The following is a 27,390-nucleotide window of genomic DNA, read 5'->3' as shown; positions in this document are numbered from 1 at the left end:
AGCACGCTGGTTTTACATTTTGCCACATAGATATAATTCTCCTTAGTGGAAGAAAACCACATTAAGAAGTCATTTCCTTCCTCGCATAGAAAGACATGATGCACTTGCTACAGGCAAGTCAAACACAATTGCTATTCCACCCAAGAACTAATTTTCATTTTGATACTACCTTTAGGTCTGTTATAAATCCATCTTGTAACAACTCAATAGGATGACAACGAACAATGCAATACCCAGGAAATACGGCCTTCCCACTTGTGGGGCTGCCAGTGGAAGACACAGAAATCAAGCATTAAGTGTCCTCATCAACACAGATCATTCCAGATGAATCCAAACAATTGCGAGCCCGTGAACATTAATGCCTTCCTGGTGATTAGGCAGCCGTCTGTTATTGTCATATGCCTTACAGATGGCAACACTGTGCCAATGCTTCGAAGTTGTTTATGAGGAGATATGAAATAAATAAAATGACACTACTCATATTTGCAAAACTCTGTTGCACATGCTTTTCAAAACTTAAGAGATATTCCTACTAAAAGCCACAGATAGAAACCTGTGGCCAACAGTGACTGGCTGCTTGAATGATAAAGAATGTTTTGAAAAATAAAATTTCCCTCAGCGATTTTGTTTTAATTGGCTTCAGATAGCCTGGGTTTAGGGATTTTAAATATATATATATATATACTTGTCAAACAACTGTACGGCACACTCATCGTTCAGCAGCACTGCATTCAAAAGTTTGTGTGTAAATAGAGCCCATACACATACGAGGGACCATCAGAAAATTCAGAGACTAACAGAATGAAAAGATAAGTTCACTTTGAGTGAAACTTCCCTATTATTTTAAGCTATCCCAGGGAAAGGTGGTAACTACTTAATAACACAGCAGATATTCCACCTGGTATTAGATCACTGAATCAGACAATCCCATTTTACTGTCATCAGGAGGCAATCCCATAGGGAAGGTGGTCACCTAATGGTTGACTCTTAGTGAGATGGGATCTGCCAAGTGCTAGCTGCAGCTATAACCCAGCTGAAAGGTTTTTGAGAGTTACCTTGGGTTCACAAAGAAACAGCATTGTAATTGGGAGTGACAAAGGACACTGAGTTACCTAGCAAGTGCCTAATAAGAAAGTGAGGTTTGCTCCATACTTTACCAAGAACTAGGAGAGCAAGCGCCTTAACCATTTTCTGCCTCAGTTTCCCCCTCAGATCCTTAGATCTGATTCTCATATTACATTCAATTCAACCAGCAAGAAATTGTTGAGCACATGACGTATTCCAGACTCTGTTCTAGGGTGTTTTTTTTTTTTTTTTTTTTTTTTTTGACAGGCAGAGTGGACAGTGACAGAGAGAGAGACAGAGAGAAAGGTCTTCCTTTGCCGTTGGCTCACCCTCCAATGGCCGCTGCGGCCGGCACGCTGCGCCAATCCGAAGGCAGGAGCCAGGTGCTTATCCTGGTCTCCCATGGGGTGCAGGGCCCAAGCACTTGGGCCATCCTCCACTGCACTCCCTGGCCACAGCAGAGAGCTGGCCTGGAAGAGGGGCAACCGGGACAGAATCTGGTGCCCCGACCAGGACTAGAACCCGGTGTGCCGGCGCCGCAAGGTGGAGGATTAGCCTAGTGAGCTGCGGCGCCGGCCTGTTCTAGATTTTATGAAGGCTATAAAGATGAGTAAGCCAAAAATCTCTGCTTTCTGGGGTTTCACTGCTCAATAGGGCAGTGAAATAGGCTTGCCTTTGGTAAGTGAGTTGTTCTCAAACCTGCCTCACTATGTATCCTGGGAAAAAAATTTAAAAAAGGCCCGAAGAAACCAGCCAAGAGAAGATCAAGCATTTTGTGCACTCTAGAGTTTACTATGATTATTATATGGAATGTAGCACAAAGCACCAGCACTATTTTAATTCCACAGTTCATAAGTTCTAAGATGCACACTTCTCCATACTCGCACATCCTGAAATCAAAAATGTGTCCTATAATGAATAGTGTGTCATAATTTAATTGGCAGTGTTTCTCTTCTTAGTAGTACATAAAATGACAGTACTGCTGCCACCTCGCTCTGTCTGGGATTCAATGCACTGCAGCTGTCTTTCTCTCCACCCTGCAGTGAAGACCCTGAGTTAAATGTGACTGAGCTCACGGTGAAAATGCTCAGCTCAGGGCTGAATGCACATCCGTGTCCTCATGATGCAGCAACCATAATTGGAACTTCTCACCTATTCTTTATCTTTTGGCGGCAAGGACACACCACAGTGACAAAGTGTGCAAAAACTTGAACCAAAGTCTTTAGTCACATTCAAAATATTGTAGCCTATGAGAGCGCCTCGAAGCAAACTCTATTTCTATCCAGCTTTGAAAACCGATTAACAAGTAAAACACACGTGTATCTGTAGCCATCTCATTTTATCTGCTCGAGATGAGTTTCAAGGAAAGCAGTGTTAACAGGATTTCTGATTGAAGTACTGATATGTGTTGATTTTGACACTGTGCTCCCTCCTGTGCATGGAGTGTACTATCACAAGGTGTATTGGGATAATGATTAATTCTCTAATGTAATGCTCAAGTCGCCTTGGCTATTGACATTTTTATAGCTCTGTAATGGAATACAGTGGGAATGATTCACAATAATGTAAATGCTCTTCAAAATTTGGAACTACCATGTAGTAAATGCTGAAGTGTCTACAAAAGGGGCTAAGCCAATGTAATGTTCTTCTTCTTAAATACAGTTGGCTGAATATAAATGTGGCTGTTGCTATAAAATCATGTATGCCACTGTTGCCAGTTTTATAAAACTATATACAGAGCGAGGTGCTTTCAAAGAAACCGTTTCTTATGGGTTGATGGATCTGTTTACATAGGAGTTTATATACACAAAACCTCAAAAGGAAAATAATTGCATTGACTAGGAAAATAAATCCTTAGATCTGATTCTCCTATTACGTTCACTTCAACCAGCAAGAATTTGTTGAGCGCATGACGTATTCCAGACTCTGTTCTAGGTTTTATGAAGGATATAAAGATGAATAAGCCAAAAATCTTCGCCTTCTGGGGTTTCACTGCTCAATAGGGCAGACAGATTTATCCATACATAATTTAGCACGAGTCAGACTGGCATAAGTACTGAACAAAAAGTTCCATCAAAGTGTCCTCAGAATGTCTGAGAGAGAAAGAAAGTAATTCCAGTAGGAATCAAGATCTGGCATTGACTTGAAAAGCAGAAATTTGGACTGGGCTTTAAGGGTGATGCTGGGATTCTGAGGACAGGGGTGTTTTTGGGCAGCAGCACAGGATGTGGGCATGTGCCCATTCCTTGGCAGTGTGGTCCATAGGGGCTTTCCCTACTCCTTTCAGCCTCATGAGCGCTAAGCAGCGAGCAACCATGAACCCAATTTTCAAGAGCGCTAACATGCAGTTGTTACTTTGAGAAACTTAAATGTCACATTATTAAAAGATGGGATATAGGTCTCAGTGGCCCACAAGTGGTTTCCAGTCCTTCAAACGCAAAGCTGCAAACAGTTTTGAATCCTATTGAAAGCATAGTCTTTCAGGCTTTCTGCTTAATCAAGAAGAAAGTCTCAGGGTCAGTGCTGTGGCATGGTAGGCTAAGCCTCTGCCTGCAGTGCCAGTATCCCTTATGGGTGCCAGTTCATGTCCCAGCTGCTCTTCTTCCCATCCATCTCTCTGCTTAAGGACTTGGGAAAGCAACAGAGGATGGCCCAAGTGCTTGGGCCCATGCACCTGCATGGGAGACTTGAAGAAGCTCCTGTCTTCAGATCGACCCAGCTCTAGCCATTGGGAAAGTGAACCAGCAGGTGGAAGACCTCTCTGTCTCTCCCTCTCTCTCTAACCTTTCAAAAAAAAGAATAAAGTCTCTTCTTGATTATGTCTATAACACAGAACCAACGTGATTTCTACAGGGAGAAGCTACCTAGATGCTAGCTAGAGTATAACCATATTCCAGTGTTTAAATCACAGTTATTGTGAGGGTTGTCTGCTACTTGCAGCTAGTCAGCTCAAGTCTCTTTTATAACTTATTTAAGCTATGATATGTGAGTTTACTTTATATATGTTTACATTAAATAGTATGGGGGAGGGGGATATAAACATGGCATCGGCAACTTGGGCAGTGGCTCACGGATGGGGACGCACTGAGGTGAGAGAAGGCTCCTGAAGAGTTGAGGCTGAAAGGTGGCCCTTTCAGCACTTGCTGAAAGGTAGTTTCTACCAAACTGAACTCTAGAAGGCTTCAGGACTTTTGTCTTCTCACAGGTTCGTTGGAGCCAAGATTATTTTAAATCATAACAGTTCTGATAAAAACCAGAGGACATTCATCCCTTGGCATCCATGGAGTGTTGGTTCCTGGACCCCCCAAGTCCCAAAGAAATTGAAATCCATGGATACTCAAGTGCCTTCTATAGCACACTACTGTGCATATAACCTGTGTACATCCACTTATATGCTTTAAATCTTGATAACACTTGAGACAGCGTAAATGTGATGTAAATACTTGTCATACTGTGTTGTTTGGAGAATGAAGATGAGAAAAACTATACTGTTCAGGAGATACAGTGTCTTCTGTTCGAGCATTTTCAATTCACAGTTGGTGGAATCCAAGGATGGTGAACCCATGGATATGCAGGGCTGACAGTACACTTATAGGGATGTGTGTGGATGGTGGAACTTCAGGTGGGGCACTATTAAAGAAAGCCTCAGTGAGGAGGTGACATTTAAGCTGGATACAAATAATGAGAATAGCTGGGTCAAGCACAGAATCAGGATGAAGGGTATTGGATGGAGAAGGAACAGCAAGTGCACAGCCTCAGAGAGAAGGAAGCATAGAATCAGAGACAGGCATCCATCAGGCTGGATAGCAGATCACTTGTAGCCTGAGGGTATGGCCCCGAAGTCTGGATCCTATTTTTCATGCAAGGAGAAGATATCAGAGTTTTAAAACAGGGAAGTAAAAAGACAGAGTAACTTTTCACAAAGCATGGGCTGGCTAGAGAAGGAATTAGACGGATACAAGCTGCTGCAGTAGTCAAACAAGAAATGGGTGCTGGGTGGCAGGAATGGGGAAGGGAGCCCAGCTGTCCCATAAGCTAGTACAGGAGCCTACTAGTAGGAACGGCCTGGAACCTCCCTGGAGACAGACCTTCTGTAGAGCACACATGGATCCTGGATTCCCTGCAGAGGCTGCTCGGAACCAGTGGGAAAACCACTCCAGCCTTGCCCAATAGCCTTTCCACCTGTCTTCTATCATACATTTCCCAAAGTCTCCTAGAGGCCTTCCTGGACCATTGCAACCAGGCCTTTAGCATCCAGAATCCCGAGACACAGCTCACTTTCTTGTACCACCCAACGCCAGTTTCCACCCTGCACATCCTCTCACTAAGTATGGGTATTGAGCATAGCGTGACCCACTTCAACCTGTCTTGGTGGTCTAATGAATCATCCCTCCCTTTCACTCGAGGCAGAAAACTGACCTGACACCAGTCTCTGGCTGTCACGTCTGCTTCTTTAGCATTTCTTGGATTCTGCAAGTATTTCTTTGTATAAAACTATGCTCAGAGCCTCCCTTCTTATACTGCATGTGAGCTGCATCCGCAGACTAAACATTAGCTGGGAAGGCCTCAAAGTGCAAATTCCCTCCAGGGCCCTCTGTGCACTGTGAGGATCCCAAAGCTCCAATCTTTGCCCTTTACTGGAGAGAAATTCAGGTAATCAATGAAGCATTCATCACTTGATTAGTTGCCAAAGCTTTGACGTGAGCATAACTAGAATAAAAGTAACTTCTTTTGGAGCTGCCTGTGTGGTAATTAGCAATAATTCCCTTTCAAGGAATATAGATATTAATGTTTAAGAATTTGTAACCCCCAAAAGTATTTATTAACTAGGAAATCACAGCACTGGAAAACAATTACACCAAACTACTGTACTATGATAGAACTCAATTGCTTATCTAATTATACTTAAAGTATCACATTGTCAAGCTGATTGCCAAAGCAGCAAATGGGACTTTGCCAGCACCACCATTTGTATCAAATACAACTCAACTAACTGTACTGTGAATGATCTTCAAAGTGTCCCAAACACCCGATAAAATGTGTGCAAACCAAGGTAAGCATTTCAGGTTTGCTGAAGCGTATACCTGCCATTAAGAAATTGCTTGAACTTACTGGACATTAAAGTTTATAATTTTCCTCCCAATGCTTGTTAGGAGTGGCTCAGCAAAGTGCAACTCCGGCTCCTCAGCTGGAGTTTTCAAAGTAATTTTTTTATTTCCAGGGTAGAGAAACAGAGAAAGAGAACCATCTGCTGGTTCAGTCGTCCACCTGGGGTTGGACCTCACTGAAGCCAGGGTCCAGAAACTCAGTCTGGGTCTCCAATGTGGGTGCCAAGGTACTCCAATATGGGAGGCAGTTGTCCCAAGGGGAGTTTTAATCACTGCACCTAGCACAAGTGAAACTATCCTGAAATGTGGATCTGTGACAAGTAAATCCCAGCACAGCCTCCCGGACCTGGGATACTGTTTCATGGCTGGTGTCCATCTAGAACTTTCTCACAGCACCACATCAGGGCTGTTGAGGAACGGGAACCTGGAAGGGACTTTCAGAGGATTCACTGTGTTCGGGAATCCTTGGCACAGACAGAGTGAAGTATAAACCTGACTTAGCACACCCCTTTGCTAAAATGTTCTTCTTAGCTCACTGTAGTGAGACTCATGTTTGTACGGGATTAGACTGATCTTGTCTAACAGCCGGGCTCGGCATTCGCGATAAAAATCCTATTATGGCAATAGGCTGACTACAGGGTTCCAGAGAGAAATCAATTGCATACACCCAGCAGTTCTTTGTTCTTCAAATAACAATAATCCCTCAATGATGTCTAATTTGGCAAAAAAAAAAAAAAACAAAAAAAAAAAAAAAAACCACTTCCTCTCTGGTTCCCATATACATGGTAGAAAAGACCAAATAATCTGAGTACCATTAATCTTTGTGTCCTCACTGCACTGTGCCCTCCCAACCTATTGGCTATACAGTTTATCATTCCCATTTTCCAGATCATTTACCCAGCTCTCATGGGAATTTCAATCCCTCAACCAGTGTCACATGACTAATTCAGGGCAACACTTATTCAGAATAGAGTTATCCTTTTCTGGCTGCCCTCTGCAGATTCTTAGACACTGTCTTCTGGTTCACAGTTTTGAAACCTTGGTGGGAAAGCTGCATGGAAAACAAAACTACAGTTGCAAACAGAGTTCCACCTGCAGTCTGGCATCAAGGTCCAGTTGAGGATGGGAGGGGCAATCCCAGCCCTGGGCAGTGCTTGCTGGGCACCAACTCCTTGTCCCAAGCCCCATGCTGTGTGAGTGAGCTCGACAGGCTTTTCAGTGGGTAGGAAATCAGGGAAGCCATAGGGGTAGAGAGTTCAGTCACTTTGATTTCCTCAGGCCTCTGGATTTTAAAAAGCGTGCTCACCAAGAAATGAAATGAAACTCCTATGAAAGAAAGGCTGGTGATGGAACAAACTTCAGAGAAGGAAGCATTTATTCAAAAAGCAATTTCCTTGGCCAGTCATGTTCTGTAAGCCTTTCCCCCTGTGTTTCAGATATTGGTGTTTGAACAAGTGCATTCTCCTTTAATACCAGACTGATGTCAACCTGAAGTACTCAGAGCAGGATTGGGAAAAGGCACAGGGGCAATTTCTGCTTGCATTTGAATCTCCTGAACATTTTATTTCATAGAGGCTTCAGCTGCATGTGGCTTCTTTTTCCAAAGGCACCTCACAGAAGCTAAGCAAACACACGACTAGGAGAAGGAAACGGGCACCAGGTACACAAGGGATACGTGTGACCATCATCGCAGAGCCCTTCTCAACACCATACTCCAGGCAGCAGGGACTGGGTTCTCCAGAGACAACCCTTTTGGAAAAGGCTGAACTAGATACAGTGGGGATTTCACATAATCCAGGCCCCCAGTGCATTTGAAGCTCATTTCTCTGTGGACCTCTTCCAATTATTCCGCCAGTATCACAGTTCCCTACACACCATACCTTGAATTCTATGGTACTCAATGACAGTTAGTGCTCTAGGGGAGGTTTACACTACACAAAGAAGGCAACAGTTATCTAGAACAGGTGTCGCTCTGTGTCTAGGTAGTGTTGGTTCCAGGATACACCAACCGCTCACCTCAAAGGCGACAGTCTATACACGTTCAGTACAAACTACTTTCATATTTTTGACCTACAGTTGCATGAGTCTGTGGATACTGAGAGGACCAACTGTAATTAAATCTGTGAATACCGTGAGAGAGAATAACAGAGGGAACTACATTACACACCATGGTTGGGGGAGACTGCTCTGAGGAGGCGATAGTTAAGCTAAGAGGGACCCACAATTGCCCATGTCCCAAGGAAGTGAGGAAGTTTCCAAAGAGAGAGTACAAGAGAAGGTGGAAAAGTGGGTGTTAGGATTTGCATAGGAGTTAGGGGGTCACCAAAGGCATGGGCATTGGAGGCTTAGATCCCAAAGTCTTATGTTAATAGCTAATGGATTGCTGTAAATGGTTCAAGGCACCTGGGTGGAGACTGTCCGCAGGTGAGGCCTTGGAGAGTGGTCAGAAAGCATTCAGTTGCTAGGGTGAAGCCGCCATGCTTGAAGCCCATGAAGGACAGGAATGTTCCCTGCCTCTGCTTCCTGGCACAACACATGCCTATGCCTTCATCATCATCCTGCCTCATCAGGTGCCTGCACAGGCCTGGTCTCAGACAATCTTCAAAACTGAGTTGAGATAAACCTTCTTGCTTCCCCACATGCTCCTCCCAGGTGTCTGTCAGAGTGATGAAAAGCTGACTAATAACGAGGAAAAATCTCTCCTCCTTTTACACAGCTGGAGGCACAAGAACTAGAGAACAGCTACTCTTAAGCTTCTATGTCGTGCAAGGCTCAGAAGAACATTTAGCAAACAGGCAGTCAGTGCAGACTTAGCAGAAAGTGCGGAGGCCAGCGCAGAACACCCGGCCCTGATATGACCTCTGAATGTGGGCAGTGCCGCTCTGTGGCTTCATGTTTGGCTACTAGGCCTCTCACTCACCTTAACATCAGGTGTGCTACTAGGAAACTTTCCACAGAGAAACAGGTGAGCAGCAAGACATTTGCACAAGTGGTGACCACCTCAAAGCAGCCGAGACACAAGCTGCCCTTGCAAACTGCTTTGCGAGGGCTTACCATATGTTTGGCATAGCCAAAAGAGCTACCCCAGAACCATCCAGCCAGGTGCCTGGCATAAGGACCCACATGCGGGCACATGGAAACTGGCTAATACGAAATCTGTATTCCAGAGGTCTTCACCAATCCAGTGGATCGGTCAGGATTCTTTCCTTCTACCAGATGACTGTTCTGCCTCTGGTTACAAAATGGCACCGGCCAAAGCTGCCGCTCGCCCACTGGAAGTAACATACCCTCTGCTGCCTCTAAATCCATTAGTATCTGATGGAGCTGTTCCAATGCCCTTCAGAAAACCTGGCCCGTGTAACGCATAAACAAATTGGGAGCCAACCTTTCCCAAATGCCTTTCTCTATTCCATTTAAAAACCTTCCTTAATGAAGACATAAAGCCTCAGATGCAGCTGAAACGCTGAGCTTACCGTGCCTGACAGCTGACCTTTGTCACAGTGGCCTTCTAACATTTCTTTTTAAATCAGGGATACTTGAAAGAAACAGAGGTTTCCTTGCTTTCGGTTCAACAGTTCATTTCATATGCCCTTTAATTGTACACAAACCACAAATCAGCATAGGCAACACAGATGTAAAGCAACTACACACACACACACACACACACGCACGCATGCATGCAGCTTTATCACAGTGAAAAATTCACAAGCAATGCCGGCCTTGTGAGTATTTGGAAGCATCAGGCTAGGAAAGAGATACCCTCACTTCCCTCAGCTTCCTGTTGTGCATCTCACCTCCCAATTATTTGTTACTGAGATGCTCAAAAGGCACTGGAGAAAGAGGCTGGGAGAGACAGATATAGATAAATAGAAAGATAGGACTTTTTTTTTTTTTTTGTATTTTTTCTAAACTGAGTATCTGATAGTCCCATTAAAGCTGAACAAATTATTGTTTGGAGTTATAACTTCATGAATGAAAAACTCATAAAAATCTTTTAAGAGTTCTAATCTTTTAATTAATCTCATCTCAGTGCTTCTCAAGGGTTTAAAGAAGTTGGGTTGGGAGTTTTGTAGGAGAGGGAAGGTAAAAATACTTTGAAATAACTTCTTATAATTTCAGCTATCTGTATAAAGATTCAGAAAAAAATATTCGAAAAAACAGTGGTCCTTAGAGTTGGCACAGACATTTTCTTTAATATTTTTTCGAAGTATTTATTTATTTAGTTGAAAGACATGGAGAAAGAGAAAGAAAGAGAGGAAGAAAGATCTTCTCTTTGCTGGTTTACTCTCCCAATGCCTACAATAGCCAGGGCAGGATCAGGCACACTAGAAGTCAGGAAATCCATTCCAGGCTCCACCTAGAAGCAGGGACAAAGTACTTGATAGATGATCTGTTGCCTCCCAGCGTGTGCATGTACTGGAAATGGGATCAGAAGCAAAGGCGGGACTGGACCCGGGCACTATAATATGGGATGTGGGCATCCCAAGCAGTAGGAGAGCCTGCGGTGCTGCAACACCTGCCCCTGGTACAGATCTTTGAAGTTCTGTAGTCCAAACATCCATGGGACATTGATGTCCTTCAGCCATGGTGCTACCATCCTGTGGCTTGAGTGCTCCCAAGATACGGACCATTCTACTCCCCAGCACAATCTGACCCTTTATTGACATGTCATGCTGTGAGACCATTTTTCCCTGCCATAAATTGTAATCTCCCTTCCTCCAACTTCCACCCTTAAGTCCCAGCTCTAGCTCTGAGGCACACAGCAGAATATCACTTTCACTTTCACACATTGTTGAATCAGATCTATATCCAAATTTAGCAATACTGTGGTCTACAGAGGGCCCCCTTGGTTCACTCTGGCATTGCTGGTGACAGGATACATAGGAGCAACCTCTTTGGAAAACAGGCTGGCATTACCTTCAAAGTTTAATATCTCCAATACCCCAAGGTCCAGTAGAGCTATGCACAGGTATTATACCCTAGAGAAAGTCTTGCACATGCATAAGATGACGTAAATGACAATGTTCAAAATGACTCTGATTAAAACAGCAAAAACCTGGAAAGGACCAATGTCCCACACAGATTAGAGAACTAAACTTTGACATATTCACATAATGTGATATTATACAGTGAACAAAAGAAATGTTTAATAATGACACAGTCCATAGGCATAGGCTTTAGTAATATACCCCAAAGGTAATATGTAGCAAGATGCTTTTCTACAAAGTTAAAAGACAATTCCAAAATACATGCATTTTAAGAATATGTGGGTACTTCAAGAAGGAAATGGAAAATAAAAATGAAAGATACATTTATTTTAGTGCAAAAGACCTTGAAATCTATGAGTAGCTTTTTCACATATGCATTTCCTGTGAATTTTTGAGGACCCTCTGATACCAGGCGTGTCTTGCTGCACATTGCTTTAGTATTTTTTTATTGTGCATCTTTGCAGAATGCGGGCAACCCTGCATTAAGCAAGTCTTCTGGAGCCATTCTGCCAACAGCAAGTGCTTACTTCATGTCTAGGTGTGACCACTGGGTAATTCTCACCATATTCAAAACTTGACTTATTATGTTGTCCTTACTGTGATTGTGATCGGATCAGTAATCTTTGATAGCACTATTGTGTTTGTCTTGGGGTTTCCACAAACCACACTCTTTCAATATGGCAAACTTAATTGATAAATGCTGTGTGTGCTCTGATGGCTGGACTATTTCCCCATCTTTTCCCTTTCCTCAGCCCTCCCTATTCTCTGAGATAACAGTACTGAAAATAGGCGACTGTTGAAGAACAGTTATTTTTTTTGCATACTATTTGTTGAACTCTTTACTTAGTATAGGGTTAATCTCATGTGTATAAAGTTAATTCATAGATCTTAGTAAAAAATAAGAATGGAAATAGGAGGGGGAGGAGGAAGAAGAGCGAGGATGCTAGTGGGAAGAATCAATATGTTCCTAAATTTGTATTGATGAAATCCATGAGCTTTGTATAGCTTGAATAAAAGGTTTCTGGGTGTAAAAAAATTAATAACCCTCCCATTGTCTCTAAGAGTTCAAGTGAAAGGAAGAATCACATATCTCTCGCTTTAAACCAAACACTAGACATGATTAAGCGTAGTGAGGACGGCATGTCGAAAGCTGAGAAACATGGAAAGGCAGGCCTCTTGTGCCAAACAGCAAAGTTGTAATGCAAAGGAAAAGTTCTCGAAGGAAGTTACAGATACAACTCCAGTGAACACAGGAATGACAAGAAAGATAAAGCCTCATTGTGGGTATGAGCAAAGTTTGAGTATTCTGACAGGTCAAACCAGCCACAATATTCTCTTAAGCCAAAACCTAATCAAAAGCAAAGCACTCACTCTCTTCACTTCTGTGAGTGCTGACAGAGGTGAGCAAGAGGTGAGAGAACTATAGAAGAAAAGCTTGAAGCTAGCAGGGGTTGGTCCGTGAGGTTTAAAGAAAGAAGCCAGTTCTGTAACACAAAAACACAAGAACGTGAAAAGTGCAAGGTGGAAAGGTGAAGCATCAAGTACGGATGTAGCAGTTGCAGCAAGCTATCCAGCAGCTCGTGCGCAGACAACTGATGAAGCTGGCTACGCTGAACGACAGATTGTGAATGCCGACAAAGCAGCCTCTGCGAGAAGAAGATGCTGTCTCGGACTTGCATAGCTACAGAGGAGAAGTCAATGCCGGCTTCCACACTTCAAAGGCAGGCTCTCCTGCTAGGAAATAACTGCAACTTGAAGCTGAAGGCAGTGCTCACTTTCCTAAAAATCCTAGGACCCGAAGATTATACTCAGTCTACTCTGCGTGTGGCCGCTACATGGAGCAACGAAGCCTGGCTGACAGCATATTTGTTTGTGACGTGTTTCACTAAGTGTTGTAATTCAATGGCTGAGACCACCTGCTAAGATAGAAAGATTCCTTTCAAACTATGAAGGGCACTACAAAAATGTTCATGAGCAATGGATAAAAAGATAAAGATTTTTTTTATGTTTTTTAAAAAATACTTTATTTATTTAAAAGGCAGAGTTAGAGAGTACAGGAGAGACAGAAGAGATAGGGTACAGAGAGGAGAAGTCTTCCATCTGCTGGTTCACTCCCCAGATGGCCACAACGGCCGGAGATGGGCCGATCCAAAGGCAGAAGCCAGGAGCTTTTTCCAGGTCTCCCATGTGGGTATAAGGGCCTAAGGACTTGGGCCATCTTCTACTGCTTTCCCAGGCCATAGCAGAGCTGGATCGCAAGTGGAGCAGCTGGGACTCAAACTGGTACCCACATGGGATGCTGGCATTGCAGGTAATGGCTTAACCCGCTACACCACAACACCGGCCCCAAAACATATATATGTTAGTGGCTCCTATCAGCTGTTCTTCCAGGTTGTCCCTCTGAAAGTAACCAGCATTCGAGGCTTGCTATGTCCTTCCATACCTCTGTCTTTGTCCCTATGTCTGAGCTACATTAGACCTTTAGGCACTGCCCCTTGTGCCAACAAAATGGGGACCATGGGCTATACTAGCAATTTTCTTTTTTTTTAACTTTTATTTAATAAATATACATTTCCAAAGTACAGAATATGGATTACAATGGCTTCCCCCAATAATGTCCCTCCAACCCACAACCCTCCCCTTATCCACTCCCTCTCCCCTTCCATTCACATCAAAAATACACTTATTGGAGAAACAGGGAGAGAGAGAGAGAGAAAATGCTCCCAAGTGCTGGCTCATTGCAGAAATGCCTGCAACAGCTGGAGCTGATGTAATCTGAAACTAAGAGCTTGTAATCATTCCAAGCATCCCACATGAATGATGAGGACCCAACTACTTGAACCGTCACCTGCTGTCTCCCAGGGTACACATTAGCGAGAAGATGGAGTCAGGAATCAAACCTATGTACCACGATAATAGGATGTGAATGACTTAAGCAGTATTTTAACTACTACGCAAAATACCTGCCCTGATAAGTTCACTTTAATGCAAAAAAAAACAAAAAACAAAAACAAAACAAAAAAATGTGTTGAATCCACTCAAACCTTCACTGGTGCTCATTGGCAATACATCTGATCACCGAGAACTTGGATAAAGAGACACACATACTTAGTGTTGTTCTCAGGCCTGCTAAAAAATACACATTCTACAGTCCATGTATAAGGAGTCATTTTGACTTTCAAGCCTTATTATTTAAGAAATGCATTTCATAACCATAGCTGTCACATGTAATGATTCTGCTGATGCATCTGGATCAAGTAGACTGAACACCTTTAGGAAAGGATATGTCATGCTGGATGCCGATGAAAACATTTGTGATACGTGGGAGGTCAGAAACTCAGCTTTGACAGGAGTTTGAAAGAAGCTCTCATAGATGACTTTGAGGAGTTCAAGACTTCAGTGGAGGACGTAATTGTACATATGGTGGAAATAGCAAGAGAACCAGAATTAAATGTAGATGCTGAAGATGCGACTGAATTGTGGCAATTTTGTGACAAACCATTGAAAGATGAAGAGTTGCTTCCTACAGAAGGGCAGAGAGACTGTATTCTTAGAATGTGGTCTACTCCGGTAAATATGCTGTGAACATCAATGGAATAACAAAAGAAGTTAGAATATTACACAGGCTTAGTGAAAAAAGCAGTGGCAAAGTTTGAAAGGATTGTCTCCAACTTTGAAGTAAGTTCTACTGTGAATAAAATGCTATCAAGTAGCATCACAAGTTACAGAGAAATCTTTCAAGAATGGAAGTCAATAGATGCCTCCAATTTCTCTGTTGTCTTATTAGTATAAGAAGTTGCCACAGCCACCCCAGCCGCTAACAACTACCACCTTGACTAATCAGCAACCATCAATGCTGATGCAAGACCCTGCACCAGCAAAAAGATTATGACACGCTCGAGGATCATCAGCAGTTGTTAGCAGTACGGCATTTTAAAATCAAGGTATGCTGGGAGGTGTGAATACAATGCTATTGCACACTTAATAGACTATAGTGTATATATATATATATATATAACTTTTACATGCACATGCACTGGGAAACAAAAAATTCATGTTACCCACTTTATTGCAATATTCACTTTATTGCAACAGTCTTGAACAAAACTTGCAATATTTCCAAGAGGTGCGTGTGTGTGTGTGTGTGTGTGTGTGTATCCTAAATATACACACGTACACATATATAGCAACAAAGTACTGGTGACCATGGGATCAGAACACTGGGTAACTCCATATGGAGGAGGATGCAAAGGGAAGTGACTTAGGGGGCTGTCCTTGGGTTGGATGTAGGATATTGTCAAAACCATAACTAGGATAAGGAGTTTGCAGACATTCACTTGTCATTAAATGTAACTGCTTAAATAGCTAAAGAGAAGCAGATGATGAGGGAAAACAAACCAAAAATGACCACCCCTGGGTAACAGGTGAGATATGATGCAGGGAGACTGCAATTTCCCTCGTGACAGAAATCAGGCTCTCATTCCAAGAATCGCTGTAAGAATTACAACACAGTAGCATTTGCTGTATCAAAGTGCTAAAGTTATTAATTGGATTACAGGCCTGAAATTGATGTATCCCTTCACTGAATCTCCCCTTAGGATCTATTTTGGGTATAACACTTCACACAGGATGCTATTCTTAATTAAAGCTGCTTTGCCTTAAGAGCTTTATGTCTGTGAGATCCTCATCCAGAAGTCCTCCTCTCCATAAATTTGCCTTTATTTCTTATTTCCAAAGCAAAAGTCATACTTGCCTCAACTTTAATAAACATGTCTGTAGAGGTAATATAAATTCCTCATGTTTTCCACACCTCACAATCACTGTTAGTCCTTTTGTTTATGTCAGTTCTCACACCAAGAGTGGGTTTAATGGTTTTCTAGGTTTGTCTCCATTTCCGATGCCTGTCACTGGAGTAACACATGGTACACTCATCACTATTTCCAGGGGAAACACAGAAAAGATACGGGAAAAAGTCATTCATTTCAAAGCTATTTTGCTCTTTCTCACTCTAATTTTTGATGTTGGCAATAACTAAGTCCACTTCATTGACATTAGACTGAAGCCTAGTAGCCAATTTATTAGTCCATAATCTGTGAGTGTTCCTAATTGCTTCTCAGACTGTATCTACCAGATGCCAAAATTAGCATTTTTTCAATTAGGCAAACTGATTTTTTGGCATCCCAGAGACTAAACAACCCACTTATTAGCTGTCCTTTTGCTCTGCAAATGGCTGTTTGGACCTTGGGTGGAAAAGAGAACTTATCTAGTTGTAAGAAGAGTCAGATTCAAGACTTAATTCTACAGCCAAATTGTAATAAAATCAAGAGCAAACACTGCTCTATGAAAAATGGACTTCAGCCCCTGGCAAAAGGAGAGATACCCTTAATCCAATGCTGGGACCTTCCCGCTCTAGAAAAGTGGAAACAACAAAAAACAGGAAACAAAGATTAATGACGGCTGTTGCTATCATTATGGTAGTAGCATTATTATTAAGGGAACTGTTAGATAGTTGGTTAGTGCTGGATACAAAGTGCTGGTACTGAGATGATTTATTTTAATCTTCATAAAGAGTACCTACTCCATGGTGCTGTCTTCATTTTTGGATGAGGAAGTGAAGGTTCAGAGCTGTTGGGATTTGAGAAACCCACTCCCTCAGCCTGCATGTGCTAAGCAATAGAGACTCAGATGAGCTATGTAAATGAAAGCCCTTGTGCACACAGACGATGGCTCGACCGACTCTGGAGTTGGCAGAGGCACACTGTCGTTATTCAGTCTTACAAAAGAAGAACCCACAGCCCTGGAGAGATTAAGTGAATGATTTGAGTCCTCTGCAGTTTGAGGGTAAAAGGGACCTGAATTTCCTTTCTGAATTAGAGCATCACAACAAAGAACCATGTACTGGGGGATGTCTTAAAAAAAAAAAAAAAAAAAGCCAGCACCGCGGCTCACTAGGCTATTCCTCCGCCTGCAGCGCCGGAACCCCGAGTTCTAGTCCTGGTCGGGGCGCCAGATTCTTTCCCGGCTGCTCCTCTTCCAGTCCAGCTCTCTGCTGTGGCCCAGGAAGGCAGTGGAGGATGGCCCAAGTGCTTGGGCCCTGCACCCCATGGGAGACCAGAGAAGCACCTGGCTCCTGGCTTCAGATTGGCGCAGCGTGCCTGCTGTAGCGGCCATTTGGGGGGGTGAACCAACAGAAAAGGAAGACCTTTCTCTGTCTCTCTCTCTCTCTAACTCTGCCTGTCAAAAAAATTTAAAATATATTATAGTGTTGTCAAGACAAATTTTCCAGGGAAAAACCATCTCTCTGCATGTCCACAAAAAAAAAAAAAAAAGTATTTTAAAGTATTCTAGGTAATGGTCCAGGGCACTTTCAACTCAGCCTTCTAATCCCTGCCACCTGCTGTCCGGTCCTGAGTTATTTGGCCTGAGCGTGTCTTTACTGGCGCTGTATGCCCTTACGTAGCATCTCACTGTCATCTCTCAATGCTCTGCACTCTGTTCTCATCCTGTCTAAGTAGGAATTTCTCTAAACTGCCAACCCTGGCTTTCACCATCAGCCTTTTGCACATACTTTTCTCTTTGCATGGAGTATATGTATTCCCATGATCCCTCAAAACTGCACAAAGTGGCCCTGTTAGGTGGTTCCAGATCAGGAAATTAAGTTCAAGTGGCTTCTAATTTATCTATCATTCCCATTAAGTTGCAGGTTCCATGATAGCAAAACTATGCCTGTTAGCAACAGTTTCTCTGACTTTCAAAAAACATCAATTTCACATGGTTCAATCTATTACCTTAACAATGACCTTACAAAACCAGAGCTTGGTACATACTTGGTGTTCACTAAACAACTTTTTTCCAAAATAACCAACCATAACAGCCATCCAATAGGATGACACAGTTAAACTCATCCTCAGTCCTCACATTAAGGGTCTATGTCCTTTGAAATATAATCTCGTAAAATACTAAGGCAGGAATAGACACACACTGTAAAAAAGATACAGAACAGCTCTTCTAGTGGCCCTCTTCAGTCTGAAAATTTACCTAGAGTTACTTCATCACACCCTGATGACGTAATAAACTTGCCAAGCATCCAGGCACCCAGCCAGACCCCGTGCGCCCCCGTCTTTGCCCCTGAATTCCCAGCAGCAGTGTCCTTCCCTCCCTCAAGGACAGCTGGAGAGAATCCACACAGTCCGAGGAAGAGCAATGGGAAGGGATGTCTGCTGCTCACAGGGCCTCTCCTTGTTGAGGACCCAGAATTGGGGACAATTCCAGTGTTTGAGAGGCTGGAACATCATCTAGAACACTGACCTCGGGTTGTCCTACCGCTGATCATTCAAGACACAAGCTTGAAGGAAAGTGGAAACTGCCGGTTGGAGTGCCAGGCTGCAGGTGGCTCTACCTTCCCCAGGCTCTGTCAGGGACTGCTGGAATCACCCGATGCTGGTTTTTCAGCTTTGTTTTGTGTTTATTTTTATTTGAAAGAAGAGCAAGAGAGAGCGAGTGAGAGTGAGCGAGAGAGAGAGAGAGCGCACCTGAAAGAGCACTCATGTTTGCTGTTTCATTTCCTAAACGGCTACAATAGTCAGGGCTGGGCAGGGCTGAAGCCTGGAGCTGGAAATTCAAATCAGTCTCCCTTATGGGTGACAGGGCCCCAGTTCTTTGAGTTACCACTCACCTGCCTCCATGTGTACTAACAGGAAACTGGAGTCAGGAGTCCAAGGTGGATCTTAAACCCAGTCGCATTCCTATGGAACCCTGGTACCCCTATGGTAAATGCTCACCTTGCTTTCTAGTTTTTGAGGGCAAAAACACTGAATTTCCTTTTTCCAGGGATGAGGATAGTGGTGTTACTTTTCCCATCCCACCTGTAACAAAAGAGAGCCAGTGGCCACATCCCCTCTCTGATCTGGCCCTTCCCTGACACCCACAGAACTCCCGTTGGGTAAGGTGGGCATCCGTAACCTGCCCTGCAGAAAACCTGGCACATTGCCTGCAGATTTCTACAAAGTTCCTTCTCATTGTGTGCATACTTCTACTCGAGTTCCTAATTGTATATGTGCACAGACTGTGTCAAATGGAGTTTCCTTTGCCTCTGCTCACTGTCTGTTACATTTTTAATCAGTATATATAATTACTTACTATAAGCTGCCAGACCAGATTTTCTGAGCATTAGTCCAATTAACTTAAGCTTGATAATTATGTTTCAGATACCATAGCAGCACACACAGAATCTGCAGATTTTACTGCCAGCTTATTTGATTCCAATAACATGTTTTCTCCAACATAGGGTTAGCTTTGATTTTTTTTACATAGCCACCAAATAATTATTCACGTTTTAAAATTTCCCTTCAAATAAATTCATTCTGCTATTTTAGATAGATTCTCAAATGATTATCACCAAGGACTGAAATAGTAGGTTTCTGTGTATCTTTATACATACAAATCTGTTTCAACTAATGTAAACTCGGACTAGCATGCATTAAAGCAGAAAGAGTTCTGTTGGTCAAATGCTGGAATCTTCCATGTTTCAATTAGTCTTTCTTTTGCTTTTCTCCCTTTCCTCTCCTGAAAACATGAGAAGGAAACAGAAGCAAAAATAAACACAGTAAATCTCCAAGATGTAGCAGGCTTTTGTCACAGCAGGTAACTTGCCACTTGGGACACTCCATTGTGGAATGCTTGATTTGCATCCATGATCCTCTGCTTCCGATTCAACTTCTTGCCACTGAGCACTATGGGAAGCAGCAGGTGATGGCTTAAGTACTTGTGTCCCTGCCACCCACATGGGAGACTTGGATACAATTCCTGACTCGTGGCTTCAGCCTGCTTTAGCCCAGGTTGATGTGGACATTTGGGGAGTGAACTAGTGAGTGGAATATCTCCTTCTGCCTTTCAAATAACACGAAAATGAATAAACAGAAAATTAAAATTTTTTTAAAAATCTCCAAGATTTGTAACTAGAGGTCAACTTCTGGCTCAGTGAGGACATGATAAACTCCCACACTAATAATAACTGAAGTATGTGTAACCACTATGTGAATCACTTTTATTGGGAATGAGCTCATCTAACCAAAACTAACAATCATACATGGTGGGTATGGGTGATGGGTGGAATTGTGTCTCCCCAAAGTATATGTTGATACCCTAACCCCAGTTTCTCAGAGCATAACCTTGTTTGGAAATAGAGTCAATCAACTGAAAATAAATTTTTTAAAAAGGAGTACATTAGATTCTAATTCAATGGGATTGATGTCCTGATACAATGGGCAAATTTGGGCACAGAGATAGCCATGCACACAAGGAGAAACATTATGTGAAGATGAAGGCAGAAACTGAAGTGATGGATCTATAAGCCAATCAGTGTGAAAGACTGCCAGCAAAGGAGGAGCCATTTAGGCAAGAGGCATCTAAGAGACTGGCCCTCAGAGAGTCTTTGGAGGAACCAACCCTGCCAACACCTTGATCTCGAACTTCCAGCCTCCAGAACTGAGAGATCAAAATGTTCATTGTTTAAGCCCTCTAGGTTGTGATACTTTTTGCAGCTTTTGTAGCACATTAGTATACTGACCCCTATTGTCCATCCAACAGATGCCAAGGCCATAAAAAGCTATGTGAGGTATCCAAGGCCATACAGCTCTATCAGGGCATCACTGATGTTCACATCACTGACGTACCTCCCAAGCTCCTGTCAGCTCCTGCCCTTGACCTCACCAATGCCTTTGCACACTGCTTTTGCCCCGGAAGGCCAAGACAATCAATACATAATTCCAGAAATAACTGAAGTCTTGTGGTTATTTTAAGGCTTCTAAATCAAGAATCAGACTGTGATACTGCCTTTTTCTCTATTTTCATACAACTTTTTTTATTTGAAAAAGAAAATGATTGCTGGAAAAGTGTGCTTTCTGGTTTTCAAGTGCAACACAAAATTTACCATTTCTTAGTGAGAGAGCAGTAGTATTACTTTGTTCTTTTCCTACCTCTAACCTAAGAGAATAATGAGCCACACTTTTGCTGCCAATTCTGAAAGGCACAGAGGGAAACAGCACATAACCAAGCACAAGAGAATACATGGAAATCCAGGACAAAGCAGGAGGGCATTCCCAGGATGTCATGGTTCATACTAGATGGACAGAGTGAGAGAGAGAAGCCTGCTCCACCAAGGCCATACACACAGAATCAGGAGAAGAGGTCTAACCTTGCCCAGGAGAGAAGCTTGGGAATAATCAGGAAAAAAAATATCAGGAACGTGTCCCATGAAGATGTACTGGGGAAACTCTGAGAGATTCGTGATGCCAGATGAGGAGAAAGCTCCCATTCCCTGAAGGCCCGTCACACCTGGCGAGCACGTGTAGAACCTTCCAGCCCCTCCATGACTTTAGAAGTGATCCCACCCTCACTATACAGGAGAGGAAATAGGTTTCTGAGTAGTGGTATAACTAGTTCGACACCGGCTGCCTCCTTGACCCAGGATGTCACAGGTGAGGTTCGCATAGACCAATGCCAAATTGTCCCAAGGACAATAAGGAGGACTCTTTTCAGGAATTGCTTTTCTACTTCAGACAGGAATGTCTACAGATCTTAAGTTAGATCACAAGCTCACACAATATGGGCATCTTCTCACTGTAGATAATTTTCACAAATCACCTCTAAATTTCTCTAGAACATTACTTTAGGCATGTTAGCGCATTTGATAATCTGATTAAAGGTAACATTCCTTTCACTAGAAAAAACATGTGGGCACAAGCACATATACACACAGTTTACATAAAACGTCCACAACCCTAGGAAATCCACTGGTCACATGGATGGTTTCTCCCGTCACGGACACTGTGTTGCCGAGGATCCCAGCCACTCTGCAACACGTCCCAAGTCACATGTCATGACACAGCCTTGGCCCAGAAAGCCTCCCCCGCTCAACATCACTCGCATGTGTTTTCACTTTAACACACCTGTCTCCACCACTGTTGGGGCGCTCTACCACACCTTGTTCGTCTGTATCCACCTGTACACCGAGTCAGTCTAAGCTAAGCGTTAAATGAATGTGAATGGTAAAGACCCAGACCTGAGATCTAGGGCTCTCTGTGGGCCATGTTGCTTCAGCTCCTTGAATCTCTTTTGTCACCTGCAGTATTAAGTGAAACTCATGCTATGGCTGACCACACCCCCTTTTTTACTCATTTTTTAAATTTATGGTGAAAAAGTGTCATGTATTTCATACATACAGATTTAGGAGCCCAGTGATACTTTCCGCCCTGTCCTCCCTCCCAGCCACACATGACCACCTGTCAGATGTGATTTTTGTCCCTGAGAAAGCTGCACTACCCACCAAGGACTCCTGGAGGCAGAAGGCCGAGAAGCACAGCCCGGCCTCACTTCAGGCTGCAACTTTGCTCCCCCAGAAACCTGTGTCGTGACCGCTGTGCACTTCAGGCTGTAGGGCTGGCTTGGCACAGCTCAGGCCCCTCAGACAGTGCTGGGTGCTGGTGGGTCTCAAGTCCAAGGCTTGTCTGTGAAAAGCACCTGCTCCTTTTTGCTGCTTGTTACTTTATTTTTAAGGCTTCTGGCTTCAGCTATTGAAGCCATTTTGGGAGTGAATCTATGGATGGAAGATCTCTCCCTCTCTTTCTTTGTCACTCTGCCTTTCAAATCAATCAATCAATCTTTGATAAGATACCCTGTGGGGATCTTAGTGTTAAGGGCTGTGTGTGCTTCTCCTCAATGAGTTGAAAGTGCTTTTAATCCTGCCTAGAGCATTCTCCCCTCATTGTTCTCTTAGCTCCTTCTCATCCTCTGGTCTCAGCTTAAAAGAGTGGCAGGAGGCAGTGAAACTCAGGAAGCCATTCAGGGCTCCTAAGTGACCTGCTCTTGTCCAGTGTCACTGTATTGTGACTGCTTCACAGGGGGGTAGTATGTGGCCTTGCTTCTGCAAGCATGGGCTGTGACCAGCATCACCTAGTGACTTGTTAGAACTCTAGGATCTTAATGGTTTTCAGCTGATTCCCAAACAATTTAAAGCTGCCTTATCCAATACGTTAACCCCCAGTCCCATGTAGCAACTGGATATTGGAAACAGGGCCTGAACCAAGAAGTACTGCAAGTGTAAAACACACAATGGATTTTGCAAGATTTAGTGCACAAAGGATGTAAACGATCACACTATTTTATACTGATTACTATTTGAAATAATATTTTGGGTATTTCATGTTAAAAATATTAAAATTAATTTTATCCCTCTTAACGTAGCTACTCTAAGATTTTAAATGACACTTTAAATATCATGTTTGGCTCGTGTTATATTTACAGTGCCAGGAATCCTTTAAATTGTGAGAATTGTGGGTCTAGCATAGCAATCAAGGACATTGCCAGGCATGGGCTTTGTTGCACAGTGGGTTAAGCCATTCCTTGGAATGCCTGTATCCCATATCAGAGTGCCTGGGTTGAGTTCTTCCTCCACTTCTGATCCAACTTCCTGCTAATATGGGCCCTGGGAAGCAGAAGATGATGGCTGAAGCTCTTGGGACTCTGCCATTCATGTGAGAACCTCAGATGGAGTTCATGGCTCTTGCATTTCACCTGCCCCAGGCACGGCTGTTGTGGGCATTTGAGAGGTAAACCATGAGTAGAAGCTTGTGCTCTCTCTTGCTCTCTCTCTCTCATCAAATAAAATAAGCTATATAAAAATAAAGATGCAGAAGAAATAACTGTTAACTTGTATAAAACAGCAAGAACAGGCATTGGCAAACTACAGCCACTGGGTCAAATCTGGCCCAGTCCTGTTTTGGAAAACAAACTTTTATTAGAACAGAGTCACACTCACTCATTCTCTATTGTCTGTGCTCCCTTTGTGTTTTAACACCAGAATTGAACAGGCATGACGGAAATCGAATAGCCTGCAAAAACTAAAAGCTTTATCGTCTAGCTCTTTCCAGAAAAACTTTGCCCATCCCTAGTAAAGAGGATTAGTGCTAGAATTGCGCTGCTTGGATTAAAATCACACTTTTCAGGGCTGGCGCCGCAGCTCACTTGGCTAATCCTCCCCCTGCGGCGCCGGCACACTAGGTTCCAGTTCCGGTTGGGGCGCCCGATTCTGTCCCGGTTGCTTCTCTTCCAGTCTAGCTCTCTGCTGTGGCCCGGGAAGGCAGTGGAGGATAGCCCAAGTGCTTGGGAGACCAGGAGGGAGCACCTGGCTCCTGGCTTTGGATCGGCGCAGGGCGCCGGCCATAGCAGCCATTTGGAGGGTGAACCAACGGAAGGAAGACCTTTGTCTCTCTCTCTCTCTCACTAACTCTGCCTGTCAAAAAAAAAAAAAAAAAAATCACACTTTTCAGAGTGTGAAGCTGGGCAAGGTACCTCACCTATCTGTGCTTCAATGTCTTTATCTGAAAAAACCAGGGGTAACCATACCTACTTATAAAGTTGTTAGATTAAATGAGTCTACATACATGAAATGCTTTATATAGTCTAACACGGTAGCTTTTTAATAAATGCTGGCCACCATTGCTATTACCACTAGCAATTATCACAAGCTATAATTACACACTTTTGCTTTGTTATCTTTTTCCCTTGCTTATAAAGACTTAAATCCCCAGGAGAGCAAGGATATTTTCTATTCTGTTCCAGTTGCTTCACTGAGCAGTTTCTGGCCTACAGTGGAGATTGAATAAATATCTATGGAATGAATGAGGAGCAGAGTGGGGAAGTAGTTTGCCAAAGGCCACATGCCCAGTAAGTGGCCAAGACTTGAACAAGAACTATCTGCTCACCAAACTCCGGCCACACAAGGGGTTGTCTAGAGGCCAGAGGCTGCCGCATCACCTGGGAGCTTGTTAGAAGGGCAGAACCTTAGATTCCATCCCAAATAGACTGAATCTGAAACCTGAGTTTAACAAGAGCTCCAAGAGATTGACAAGCATGTGAAAGTTTGAGCACTGCTCTAGGCCGTAATTCCCAATTAACACCCCTCCACTTACTCATTCCACAAGTAATGAAGCAGCATCACTCTCCATTGAGCATTCTGTTTGGACCCCAAATTCCAGAGCTGATCATTTATATTGAACCCAATAGGGGCCTGGGGGTGTTGAAGGTCTCCAATAGACATCAATGTGTTGGGGCAGGGTTGCTCTTTCTCCTGTGGGGTTCAAGCCACAGCAATCCTGGGCGACCTCCTGGTGGAAATCTTTACCATTCCACACCAGCCTCAAGTGATGACACTCGTAAATAATTTCCCTACGTGTGCCTACTGCAGTGAATTGGTTCCCCTGGGCATTTTAATCACCAGTGACTGCAACACTACAACACAATCCGTTCCCAAATTTAATAGCTTAAGCACCTTCCCCTTTGATTCTACAAGTGAAACAAATCATCTCCTCCTAATATTACAAACTAATTAAAATTCTATTTTTTTTCCTTTTACTGCCTCAAAGGTCCTTTAGTCTTCACCTGTGTCTTCGAAGGGGTCCCTTGGGTGGCACTTCAGAGGAGCAGGGTGTTTAAAATTAGCACAAAATCTTACAATGGTTTCCCATTTGTCACAGTGAGAAGTTTCAAATTGTGGTCATCCGATGAACACTTTCAATTAGAAAGAGACTGATTAGCATAATTCTTAAAGGTCTGCACTCTAAACTCACAGATGGCCTCTGAGAGGATTGATGGCGCATAACGGAGATTAGGATAAATCTAATTAGTTAGGGGGTGTTCTCGTTGCTCAAGTCAAGCGGTGAGCGATGGAGAAGTAGTGATGGATGGACAGATGGATTTGATGAAGCCCCATTAAAGTCTCTTTGATTCTCATTCTCCGTGATGGAGCACATTACCCCATTAACGTTTCTGTGAAGCTAAAGCAGCCCAAGTTTGGTGCGGTGACCTCGAAAATGAATTTGAATTGCCTGCCCAGCTCTTTGAAGGAATCCCAGAAGATTTAAATGAGCCTGAAAACTTGGTCTGCCTGCTGAGCTGCACTGGCTGGAAGTGCCCCCTGGGATGGGCCTTCTTCCCAGACGGTTTCTACAGGCATTCAGCTAGGGGCCCCCAGCTGTCTGCCCGTTTCAGGGGTGCTGAGTTGAACTGCTGTGGTTTTCTTCTCACTCCCTGACAAGAGACCCCCTAGGCAAAGTCTCAGGAAGAAAAAGGGCACGACAGGCCCATGACTCGCAGAGATGTGAGATCAGTAACAATACCCGGCATGTCACGGGCTACCTGACTGTCTCCACCGGCTCAGGGAACAGAGCAAAAGTCCATTTGCCAGTGCTCCATCAAGGAAAGAGGTAGGACTCCTATGGGATCTGAAGAAAGGCCCTTCTCTGTCCCCTGCATGGCCAAGACAGCTTCCTCATTGGTCTCCTTGCTTCTAGTCGTGCGTCTCTAACATCCAGCATCATGTAAACATGGAAACCAGGTCATGTGAGTCTCCCCTCCAGTAACAATCAGAGCTGGCAATTACTGGGCACTGACCGTGTGTTCAGCATGCATCTAAGCACTTTGTGTACATTATTTCATTCTATCTTCCCAGCCACCCTATATGGTGGGTAATCCTATCATCCCTATATTATTGGTAAGAAAACTGAGGCACAAAGAGGCTACCTTGCCTAGTGAATAACAGAATTCATAGACAAATACAAGCTTGTTGACTCCAAAACTCAGATTCTTAAACTCTTGAAGTCCTATCCTATGTTCATTCCATGCCCTCCTATCACACATGGGATAAAACCAGAATTTCTCGCAGACCACATCTTGCTCTGATCTTCCCCATGCCCACTGTGCTGTGACACATTCTCCAAGTACTCCAGGCGTGGTCCACTTCAGGCTGTTTGCATTTATAGTAGCTTGTGTCCGCACATCAAGGGTCCCCCCCTCCTTTCGTGCCCAACCTGCATTAGAGTGACTGAGCCTTGATTCTCAGTGCTTTTACACCATTCTGCTCCCACCCAGGTGAGCTCATTCAAGGCTAAGGCTTTAAATACTCTCTCCAGGACTTCCAAATTTATGTTTCTAGCCTGGAACTGTCTGATGAGTTCCAACTACATATATTCAATGGCTCATCTGATCACGCCTCTTGCATATGTAGTTGGGACCTCTTATTTATTGCAATTCAAATAAAACACCTGACTTGTAACTTCCCCACCCTACTTCAGTATTTCCAGTAAATAGAACCATCATCCAGCTGGTTACCCAAGAATAAAGCTAGCAATCCTTTTCAGCTTCTGAGCTTGTACACTCAACCCCATCATCAA

At 43.5% G+C, this 27,390-nt stretch overlaps 2 protein-coding genes across 3 annotated transcripts in view; one reads left to right on the top strand and one right to left on the bottom strand.

Moving 5' to 3' along the window:
* FHIT (fragile histidine triad diadenosine triphosphatase) overlaps positions 1-27,390 on the bottom strand; it is a 1,587,164-nt gene that overhangs the window by 22,414 nt on the left and 1,537,360 nt on the right. The window lies entirely within an intron of this gene.
* Positions 1-27,390, top strand: part of LOC149124337 (uncharacterized) — a 605,541-nt gene that overhangs the window by 571,880 nt on the left and 6,271 nt on the right. The window contains exon 4 of one of the 2 annotated variants that reach the window (XR_016214264.1): positions 176-468. The exons of the other annotated variant lie outside the window; for it this stretch is intronic. The gene's annotated coding sequence lies outside the window, so the exon portion shown is untranslated. Of the gene's footprint in view, positions 1-175; positions 469-27,390 lie in introns of those variants that run through there. 2 annotated transcript variants of the gene reach the window in all.

The sequence above is a fragment of the Oryctolagus cuniculus genome, chromosome 10 (genome assembly GCF_051225735.1).
Source record: "Oryctolagus cuniculus isolate XC-2025 breed Fujian yellow rabbit chromosome 10, ASM5122573v1, whole genome shotgun sequence".
NCBI classification, from domain to species: Eukaryota; Metazoa; Chordata; class Mammalia; order Lagomorpha; family Leporidae; genus Oryctolagus; species Oryctolagus cuniculus.
This window is presented reverse-complemented; position numbering and strand designations above follow the sequence as displayed.